Source organism: Acyrthosiphon pisum, chromosome A2, assembly GCF_005508785.2.
Source record: "Acyrthosiphon pisum isolate AL4f chromosome A2, pea_aphid_22Mar2018_4r6ur, whole genome shotgun sequence".
NCBI classification, from domain to species: domain Eukaryota; kingdom Metazoa; phylum Arthropoda; class Insecta; order Hemiptera; family Aphididae; genus Acyrthosiphon; species Acyrthosiphon pisum.
Window position 1 is genome coordinate 15,217,090 of NC_042495.1, and position 1,518 is coordinate 15,218,607.

A 1,518-nucleotide genomic window follows, 5' to 3' on the forward strand; every position below is an offset into this window, starting at 1 on the left:
CATTGAGTGGTAATTTATAATTTCTATAGTGCCTGCAAGAATATATATTTTTTTCTTGCGTGAACTAACAGTCGTTGGGGTCCGTCACCCACCTACCATGTTCACCGCCACGGGCATAGTATGTGGAGCACATGGTCAATTTTTCATTGGTTGGGGTCCAGAATCATGCATTGGCCCCCTAAAACTAAATAAAATACGCCGCTGACTGCACTGCATGGCGCGTACGGACTCGATACATGTATAAAAAGGGTAAACATTTAAAACGGGACACACTCGCGACGGTATGCCTCCAAGTATAATACCAAATAATGACCCATTGGTTATACTGCACAAGCAATAGTATATCGATCGTGCGAGCATTTCTGCGGAAGGTAAAAAATTAATATAATATTATGATTATTGTCATTCGATATGCCTGGTACGGCGGACACCGGCGGAGTATAAAATATTTCACGATATTCACGGGTGCGGCCACGGTATATTTGTATAATATTATCATCGCACACATGTAGGTAATTAAAAACCAAAAAAAAAAAAAAAAATGTCCGAGACGATAAAAAATGGACTGCGGACGCTCGCGCATTTGTCACGTCGTTGACGTGCCTATATCATAATAATTATATATACAGAAAAACTAGTAGCCAACGCGCTTAAATACGTTGTAATCGGCGTATTAACGTCGTCGAGCGTAAAAAAAAGGGTTTTGAGTGCGCGCGAGAGAGAGAGACGACGGTGAAAACTGCGCGCAATTATAAATTAAAATACGACGATGATACATTTGAGTGGTACAACAAGTGTCTAAAAAAAAAAAATAAAAACAACAAACCTGTTTATCAGGACCGTTTATCACACGACGATGGTATCGCAAAAACCGGTGGCAGTCCCCGCACCCGGCTTACGAATAATAATAATAATAATAATAATAATAATACTATAATAACAATAACATGTGACACGATATTACTATTATAATAGGCCGTGCGTTTGCAGTCCAGCTGTTATTGTACGGAAAAGTCATACCAGCTCAAGTTGCGCTTTTCGCCAATATACCTTCGCCTACCAAACGGCTGTGTGCAGTTCACTAATTATTCGGTCACATTCGGAAAAAGATTTTGTGGCGGGCGAGGTCGAAGAACCACCCCTGCTCATAGTTACAATACCATGACATATATAATAATGTATTTTCTTAATAATTCGCACCATTCACCAGGTGAAGAATGAGACAACGTGACGAAATCGAAATGGAGTTGACTTATATATCTATTATACATTTATACGTCGTATATTATAATTAGGGCTAGGATTTCGTAGCATTTGCATTTTCTTTCATTGTAGTACAGGACATAGCTAAAAAAAAAAAAAAATTCGATTCATTCATCACAGAGTTCAAATATGCAATTTTGATTTTGCTTTTTTTGCATTTACCAGGGCTTTGCACCGGAATCATTTTTTCGGGTTTCGGGTGTTGAAAGAAATTTCTGGTTATTGAATTCGGGTGTTACGGGTTAATACACTTTC